The sequence below is a fragment of the Hyalella azteca genome, unplaced genomic scaffold (genome assembly GCF_000764305.2).
Source record: "Hyalella azteca isolate HAZT.00-mixed unplaced genomic scaffold, Hazt_2.0.2 contig5706, whole genome shotgun sequence".
In the NCBI taxonomy this organism is placed as follows: domain Eukaryota; kingdom Metazoa; phylum Arthropoda; class Malacostraca; order Amphipoda; family Hyalellidae; genus Hyalella; species Hyalella azteca.
In genome coordinates, this window is record NW_025935888.1 from 863805 (window position 1) to 873774 (window position 9970).

Sequence of the window (9970 nt, forward strand, 5' to 3'; positions counted from 1 at the left end):
TCCCATGGAACATCATCAGTTTGCCTGTATTATAGACTCTTGGTGAATTTATCTCCAGTTCGATGCTCTCGAAGGGAGGTCGGGACAAGCGAGACATGTAATTTTCCAAGCCATGCCGCTTATGTATGGGCGGCAATTCATGACAGTGGCCCGCAGTGGTCTAGAGGTGGCAGGCTGGCAGCTTACCAGCGATATGGCTGTAACGGAGCGCGATCTGCATTAGCCACATTAGGTGACTTTCTTTCACTGGCTATGAGATCATGAAATAACAATTAATAGTGATTATTCGTTTCAGTGTATGCGATCACGTTGGATACTTAATATATTTTGAGTTTATTTCAGTGTGATGTCAGTTCCATCGAGTGTAACCGTCGTTATGTATACTAGCACTTCTGAGCAAAACCTATATGATATTTTTTTCCAAAATTATCACGTTAGGATGATATTTGTAGTTTCATATTTTTTATTTATGTTTGGTAAATACTAAATTCTTGCACGAGAAATCTCAGGTCACCCTGCCATGCCTAATTAGTTTCTTGCTCCAGATAAACTGCTAAAGTTCGATTATTCTGCTACGACTCATTTACCTGCTACGATTAATCTGCAACAAACTTTAACGTCGCGTTAACCTGTTGCGCAGGGTTGACCTGCTTTGGGTCCCATCCATTATGCTGGGGAAGGTCGACAGCTCTTTACAATCAAATATGGAATAATCAGGATAAAACAACTTGATAGGGATGAACCCAAGAATTGAATAAAAATTATTTTGAAATCCAATTATCATTCAGTCGTGAGAATTGGGCAAATTCTCTCCCAGTTTAAATATGCTGATTCTAGATAATATGCTGATTCTAATTTTTGTTGTTAAAGATGGAGATTACTTTGGTCTTTTGGATTCGATTTGATATTGAAATGGTATTGGCGCGACAAAAATATTTGCATATATATTTTAATGCTTGTACTTCGAAATTCTCAAATTTATGAGCGATGTAGGGCGATATACAAGGCTGGAGCAAAGGTGTATGTGATCAGTTTCATGATGAAGTAACACGGAAATATATGGAATATATGGCTTCAATTAAATGTGGATAATTATAATGTATTGTTTGTTTGGTAGTAGATGGAATTCTGCATTGAATTTAGTTAGTATCTTTTTTGAAATAGGTTAGACCCTGTTGTTCTTACACACTAACATTCTTAGCTCATTTTTTGTGAAACTGAATAACCATTGAGCCTCTTTGCCTGTCCTTCATTTAGTATAAATAGAGGAGCAAAAGATCAAGCTACGCCGAAAAGATTCCTACTGGCAGAGGTTGGCTCATTCCTGGTGAGACCTAAGAAAATGCGAGGTGATGCTCACTGCCAGAAATCTGCAACGTTTGGTCCAAAATGATGACGCTCAGACACTCTGAGAAGCATTCTTTCCCTCACTCATGAAGACTGAAGTAACTCCACAGTCTTTTGCTCTTCAGCTACGGCGGTTAGCTGAGAACTCGCGCAACTTCTGAAGCTTTGCCCTGAACGACGCGAAGAGACGCTCTATGGTCAACTGGAGCAGTGCCTGCCACTTGCCAGGTTCGGTTACGGGTGTTGTGTTTGCACTGAAACAAGACCTGGGTCCTGGCACAGAATAGCACACGTCCGACAACTAACGTAAATAAGGTGCAAAGTGTGGCGTCGACGACAGCGATGAAGCTCGCGCGCAAACGCAGCTTTCTAATTTCCTTCAATTCCTGGCCAGGGCTTGTATTAAACAACCATCTCCTGCGACGTGGTCGCTCACTGTCTTCGTACTGAGTCTAACTCCGTGCTTACCAAAGTAAAATTTGAACTCTCTTAGTTAATTCATATGGTCTTGTGTAAGCGGCTGGTTCCTGAACGGAATTTTAATGCCTTCTAGTTCATACACGATTTCAAGCAACTTTACGTGAGCCTGATCTACATTTTGCGGTCTCCAAACGAAAAATTTGAATGCGGTTTTTTGAACTTTTTTTTATTTGTTTGCCTCACAAGAAGTGTTTCCAGCTTTTAAAAATATGAGCGAACGGAACATTTTTTGACGTTTATGAAGAGAGTTACGCCAGAAAACTGTTGGAGTAATAACCCTCCGCTTTATTGTCGCATCTGCTAGGTAATTCGACGAAGTTCTTTAGAAAAATACCAATAAAATACTTACTTTAGAGTATAACTTTAGACGCCTTTTTATTCTAACATTAAAAGTTGCCTGCCGTAATCCGATCATTCGAACTATAAGAGAGAAATTGTCGTGAGACAGAAATGAAACGTATTTTATAGCAAGCCAGAAGTTAAGAACAATAAAAGCATTCTTAACTCAATCAAGCGAAATAAGTTTTAGTGCCTCGGCTGCTGTCACGTATCATGGTCCTCGCAAGAACTTATGCCTGAAACTTTGAAACTGAATTTCTGCTTAAAGCATAAAACTAATACTGCCGTTTGCTTTCAAAGCGTGTATATTTTGATGAGATTCAAGTCACACACCCACATGACAGAATATTCGATATGAGAACAGAACTCTGCAGTATTTCAGGTCTGCTTTGAGTTTAATGATTAGTTAGCTATCTACCCTATTACTTGATTCACTGACTCAACACAAACTCAAAAGCAAAGAAAATCCATAATTTTCTATTTTGACTGTACCAACAACTGATAGTATCTGTATTCAAGAATTTTAACTTCCCATCGAGCTGAATTCCAAAAAGGTTTTTGAACAGTTATGGTCAAATTTTCGTGAAACTTTCTTTGCTTTTACATTCCTTAGGGCTTATGTCATCAATACTGCCACGCGTAATGCAGCAATTTTCGACAGGCCTTGATTAAGTGGCATAACTGGGCCTTTACTTTCAAAAAAAGTTAAGAGATCGTAAGTTCATCAGCCAATCATTGACGGCCTTTCAAGCCAAATCCACTAATCATAGACAAGAAAATGGAGCGTAAGTACTTACGTTCACTTAGCGAGTTTTGAAAGTATGGCCCCTCTGGTCTGTGCAGTATCAAGCATTAACGATATTTACTTCAATACAATAAATACGAACAAGAAAGTTTTGCATATAACTTTCTGTGTTCAATGATTAGAAGTTTGTTACACGGACCCCCGACCGTATACACGAACGACCGTCGTGTTCATTACACGGAGCCACGATCACGACCGTATTCTTCACCCTGCTCAACTCAGCCACACATGATTGGGTCCTTTCCAATAGAAATTGCATTACTTCTTTTAGCTTGTTCTCCTAAAATTGCTCACATCTTATATAGTTTTTAGTGTTGTTTCAGCAATAATACTTATTTATTTCACCTTCACTGCTTGGTTTCGTTATTGTAGTTCGCAGTTGCTTCTATTAGTCTTCATTTAAGCAGATTTTTCATCGCAAATTACAACTTAAAAGTTCATTTCATTCGAAAAATATGAGCTTCTTTGCATCTCCCTGTAGGGGACGAGTGTACCGAGCACTTCACTGCGTGTAGGGGACGAGTGTACCGAGCACTTCACTGCGTGTAGGGGACGAGTGTACCGAGCACTTCACTGCGTGTAGGGGACGAGTGTACCGAGCACTTCACTGCTAATGAGGCTCAAGTTTCAGGTGTTTGGGTGTCGGGGTGTTCGTGCTTAGTCTTGCCTGGGCGAAGGCAAACTCCGAGAAATGTGTACAAATACTGAGACACTTTTTGCCTTTTGTGGGTCATCCTGACCCATATTAGACCTTGCAAAAACGGGTGTTAGTGATGCGTCCCATCTCTGCTCGTCATGTGGGAAGGAAAGTGTGTCAGTATTTTGTCACTATGTCTCATTCAATTTCTGAGTGCAGTAAATTATATCGTCGGTTCCACCACGGCGAGTCAATTTTGGTATTCGTTTTGCACAGAAATTCTCTGTGCATGTTTTACTGATAAACCCTTTTCTTTATTTGTTCGTGATCGTGATACGCTTTTATGGAATGGCCAGTAAGTTCCAGTTCTTCCTCATCAATAATGTTCCTATTTGCGTTTTTAAGTTGCGAGAGACCTGTTGTTGGGAAATTAGTCATATTTGTTGTATATTGTCTATACCATTATTATTATATTTTTCTTGACATTTTCGTCATAAAACCCGTTCTCACAGCTTTTGTGTAATCGATACTCAACTCGAGTAAAGCGGTTCATACCCTACGTGTTGGCCCAAACTGAATGCTTAGGAAAAAATTGCCTGTCTACTACATGATATGATGTCCATAACTGGACTGCATTGAGACTTTTGCTACATAGATACATTTATTTATTCAGTTAATTGTACGTAACTGAAATGTACTTACAACTCAGACATGTTCATCAATTACGTACTTCAGTTTAGCTAAGAACACGGCAGTAGACATGTGGAAGAAGAGTAAAATGATTGTCAAATAGAAATGCGTTTTACAAACCGGATATCGAACGCTCATTTTGAATCTCCGTTATAAACAAGCTACTTAAAAAGTTTAGTTTACACGTTTCCCCATATTTTATAATCATTACTTCTTGCTTATATTTCAAGTCATCACTTGCGTGTAAACTACGTCTTTATTCCTTCAATCATCTCTATACTCATTTCCACCGGAAAATTCAGCTTTCTTGTAATAAATCAGGCACATATTTTGAATATAGACATATTCACTGTCAATCCGCACAGGGACGATTCAACTTTATTCTCGCCTCATAATATCAACCACGAAATTTCATATTATATTTAATTAGATGTAGAGTTTTAATTTTTGATTACATATTAATAAAAAAATTTGAGTGAGTGTGTCGAAAGATGCATTCAAATATTGACTAACGTGTCGACTTCGGAGATTGTAAATGATATTAAGTTAGACGTTTACGATTGGTACTTAGTTAATCTGGTAAACCTAACCTCAAAAGAGATTTTACGCTCTAATCAATAATTAATCTTGTGTTTCTTTGAAATACTAAGATCAATGTTAAGTCGTATTTTAATTCCTAATCCTTATCAATTTAATCACACTATATGAACCTGGACGAACTTGTTGACCTCGTAAAAATTACAGGAGTTTCCTTTCCAGAAAAATGCCTAATTCACACACAACAATCATGACGTCGTCTGTAAGTCAGAGTCTGTAAAAATGCCTGAGCAGTTTTTCTTCCTTAATACGTTCGGGTCTAGATTTGATAAGCTCTATTTTGATATTCATTGAACGTACACTGAATAATAGCTAAAGGATTTTCTCGTGAGTAATTTCAATGTATATTGCGTATCATAGTACAGCAACAAGAACAACACTGTTTTTTGGGGAAGAGGACGGTGAATAAAAATCTACAGAGACCAGTGCAGTAAATTACTGCTGTGCTCGAGGCTATTTTATGCTCGGATTATATTGATATCGAGCTTGAACGAATTTAAGCTGTGAACGTGAATTTAATTTGAAAATGCAACAAGTTATTCATTGAAATGTTATTCTGGAACAGTTGTTAGAAATATTCATTAAAGCAAACAGTGGTCTCTTCTATAAAGAACGAAAAATCCAAACAAAAGCAAAGGAACTTGTGTCCCACGTAATTTTGTCGAGTCTTCTGGCCTTTCAAAGAGAATATTTTTCGATGCCTTCAAGCGTTTGTGGCAGCCAAGAACAAAAGAGAGTAACCACCAAAAAGACGGCGCTGTAAATGACTATGTGCTCAAAAATGAGTTATATCGATCTCTCCTTGAATTCTTACGTGCATAAACATGTAATTCTTAGTTGTTTTAACATGTTCACAGCTTGACGTGTAATGATTCAGTATTGATTCTATGTACTATTTGTAATTATAAAATGTTTTGTTGTCTATATATAAAGTGTTTTTCAAATGTCATACATTCTCAGCCAAAAAGTTGCGCAGCGTCGGCAAAATAACTTAGAACTGAAACCGCGTCGTTCTCTAGAGGACCCTCGGATACCTTAAGGACATCGCCAGCCCTCTGAATGGCCTAAACTTCAACACTGATGAGGGAATCTCTTTGTAGCTTGCACTTCAATTTAATTCAGCCCCGAAAATTAATCTTGGCTATAATATGAGATGAGCTCTTGGTATTGGTCTGCGCTAGCTAATATCCATTAAAAACACCTTTCACTTCTGAATTCATGAGCTGAAACTTCATAAGGAATATGAAGTCGTATGGGCTTCAATGCATACAAAATGTTTGTGAAGGAAAAAATAACGAGTTTGAACATCGTGTTTGTTACTTTCCCTAATTAAATCGAATATGAACTGCAAGTTTTACTGTTACTGAACTGTTTATTTTTCTCAGTTCATGTGATTGATGACACGCGGATATTGAGTGATTGCCTTAATTATTACTGTGCGTTCAGTGAGAGTTTGGCTCTAATCACAAGACAGCATATTTTCACTCAAATACAAGCTTTTAATATAACAGACATTGTTAACTAACTGCTGACCTGCCTCAAAATAAACGATGACCAGCCTCAAAATAATATTATCACATTTATAATGAATAAGTCCCGCTGCTCCGTAAAAAAAATTTCTAATCGATCAAGTAGACAATTTTAACACGTTTTTCTTAGCTTAGCTTCGTGTTTGTTTGTTTGTTTGTTTATTTGTTTGTTTATTTGTTTGTTTGTTGTTAACATTGACAACGAAAATTAGCCCACTTTTGATTGTTCTAGAGATCTGAAATTCGGCATGCAGGCTATTTTCGCCTAACAATTTCAGATACAATCATAAAAACTAGTAATTAGAGACCGAAATTAGTTTAATTGAGTAAAGTATATATATAGTATATATATATATAGTATGACGTGCGGGCGCTCACGTTATAGACGAGCAGGCGCTAACGCTGCGTATCATCGATACGTACGCCAAGTCATACTTAATCAAGTCTTAATCGTTTTTCTTGTGGACTAAAAAGTAGAAAATAAAATACTTAAAAAAACTTAAAAAAACACGTTTTTCTTGTGGACTAAAAAGTAGAAAATAAAATACTTTAAAAAAAACTTTTTAAAAAAAACACGTTTTTCTTGTGGACTAAAAAGTAGAATTATGGTTCCCCCCAAAAAAACGTGGGTCGTGCTGTACGTTCACCATCAAATTTCCAAAATTTAAGTGTTGTGTGCTTTTCGCTTTAATCATAAATCTGCCCGACACACGTTTTTTTGGGGCGAATCATAATTCTATTTTTTCGTCCACAAGAAAAACGTGTTTTTTTTAAAGTATTTTTTACGTTTGAGTTTATTTACATTCTAAAAGTCGTTAAAATTAATGATAATTTGACATAAAAAACTGTATTTATTGTTGTTTACAGCGGCTGCTCGAGCAATCAAGCATGCAGCAACTTGATGATCAATTATTGTATTGTTTCTAATAATCAGCGAACAAAAAAATAATCTTGAAATTACTTCCATTTCTCTACAGTTCATAATTATGAATGACAACGAATAATGTGATTGTAACCACAGGTTTGCAAAACGACTACAAAGATGGATGATCTTTGAAAATGACGTGAGAAATGCGTTGGAAATCGTGATCATTTGTTGAAAAATTATAAGACGCTTGGAAATGATGAGAAATTGCAATAAAAATGGATGTAAAATGAAAAGAAAATTCAGGAAAATTTATTGAAAGTGTTTTGAGAATTTTTGAAAGATATTTGGAGTTTGGAATATTTTTACTTTAATTTTACGAAATAATTAGATAAGATATTACAAATGTTGATAGAATATATTTAAATCGTAAATAACATCAACTGAAGCATAGATCACTCGCTTTTCATCTGGCTGGTGGATTAACAGGAACAGAATAAGTTAAATATCGTCTAATTGCGCTCCGTTGCAAGTGTTTCAATATTATCAGACTTGAGGATGTAGAGAAATTGCTAAAAATTATAATAAGAAGCACTAGTGCCACATCCTTGGGGTGCAAATAAAACCTGAAAAAATTTAGAACTTCTGCAAATGAAGAAACCTTTTGAGCGCAGCACATTAGCGCTGGCTGGAGCGCAGAGACGCGGAGAACTTGTTGAAATTAAAGCCGTGAGTGGCGATAACTGCCCTCCTCCAGACAACTTTACGGCTCAACTCCAGATTACCAATCAGAAAAATGTACGAAAATCTTTACGTATTTCATTGTATCAGTGAATCTTCACACCACTCAGAGTCTTTCTAAATCTTCACATCACCCATTGTCTAAGTACATCTTCACATCACCCATTGTCTCAGTGAATCTTATCATAACTTATTGTATCACCGACTGTCTCTAAATCTTCGCATCACATATTTTCTCTGTAAAACTTTACACCTCTCACTGTTTCACTCAATCTCCTCATCACCATTTGTTTAATTATATCTTCATCTTACTCTTTGTCTCGGTAAGGCTTCGTCGTTTGAGTTTACGTCGTTTCTTTGTCTGTCTCAGGAGACGAATGAACTGACACAATGAAGCGATTTCATAGATGATTTTGCTCTGCATTCAAGTCGCTGAACATATGGTAAGAAGTGGCTTAAATCAAATTTTCCCTCATAATAAACATAACTTAAATATTTTTGTGGACAAATTCTAATAGGTCCTTTGGATATTGCTCGATGATTTCGCAGTTGCTTGGAAATGGCTGTGTTCTACTGTTACTGATACGAATATGAGTTGAAAAAACTCCGGCTTTTTATTGAGTTTGTGTGTAAATTTTAGGTAGTTATATCCTAGCAAACATTAAGATATAAATCTAGCCCTTTAATTGTCGAGATAATCTACAAGCACATTATATTGGGGGGCCCGGCTAACCTGCTGGTATAATGTAATATTATATATTATATTATATTATACTTCATTATATTATATTATTTATTCAAAAATATAACAGAATATCTGAAAAAATTCTTCTAAAGAAACAACATTGAATTGTCATCGCACTTATTTGCATCATTATTCAATGCAACGAACGTTCATCAACCGTGCAAGATTATTTCATGCTGCTAATTGATAAAAAAAGTCAATGTAAACCATAAGCAGCTTGGCAGAATTATATCCTTTCCTTTACTTGACTCCCGTGACATAACTTTGACCATTACCTTGATTGGGAGAGTTCTGCTGCAGCTCAATGCATTACCTGGTAATTTGGTCAAGACATTCTCGTCTCGCTGGAAAACTGACACTCGATGTACCAGAATGTTTTCTTTGCTTTGTCATTATATACTGAAGTGAGTGTTGTATATCAGGACTGATATGATAGTGCATAAAAAATATTAAAAGTGGAGCAAATACGATGTACCGGTAAACTCAGACATAGCCTGCATGGATCTGCGTGCAATTTTGTATACCTCTACGACGGAGGCTCAAGTTTCTGGGATAAAAACTTCGATATTTATAGGGCCGTCATTGATGATTTCCGCGTGGATCCACTTCTAATAAACGAAGCTTCAAAATTTGCGACGGGTTCGAGAGCCACGGCGGCCAGCCTGAAAAGCTCGTGTGTAAGAGCCTCTTCGCGCCGTCTACACCTCACTTCGTCAGGTTATAACAATTGCTCTGCAGGATGAAGATTGTACGAAACGTGTGGATGGAGAAGAAAAAATTATGGGATGGAAATATCCTAGTTAAAAGACATGTAAATCAGGTTGATAACAATTGAGAAGAAAATACTTATGTGATCGATATGTCCTAATTAAAAGATAGATAAATCAGGCTGATATTGATCGTTTATTTGTCAAATATATGTTTACGTTTCTGAGGATAGGAATCTGAATTAGAAATAATGAGATTGTATTAACACTTATAATAAATTATCCCATGTTAATTTTCATAGAATTTGTTCCTGTCACTACATGTATATTAATTTCGACATAAATCAGACACTATTTCGATTTTCTTCATAAATATTAGCACTTTTTTTGTAAACTTTATTGTTATTCACTGAAGAAACACTTCATCCGTTCTATGAGCATCGCCTTAATTATGCTCTTAACAAGAGGCTATCGAGCGTATTTCTTGT